Source organism: Trachymyrmex cornetzi, unplaced genomic scaffold (assembly GCF_001594075.2).
Source record: "Trachymyrmex cornetzi isolate Tcor2-1 unplaced genomic scaffold, Tcor1.1 scaffold390, whole genome shotgun sequence".
In the NCBI taxonomy this organism is placed as follows: Eukaryota; Metazoa; Arthropoda; class Insecta; order Hymenoptera; family Formicidae; genus Trachymyrmex; species Trachymyrmex cornetzi.
In genome coordinates, this window is record NW_017298641.1 from 17779 (window position 1) to 18059 (window position 281).

Below are 281 nucleotides of genomic sequence, written 5' to 3' on the forward strand. Positions count from 1 at the left end.
TAATACATATATTTTTAACACTTTAAAAGAAACTATGAAGATTGTAGAGCTACAACTTACAGCGCCACTAGAATGAGATAGCATGATTTTTCTCTCTCGCACAATTTCGACGAATAATGGCGGACTTCACGTGGCCAGACTCTTATTAGAGGGTCTCTATTGGGTGCTTTCCAGCAAGGGACACAGTTAGACACAGTGTAAAGCCAGCGGCATACGATGCTTTTTTTCCTGCTGGATTGCTAGCTGGATTTGCGTGCTTGCTGCCGTGTTGGCAACAGTGC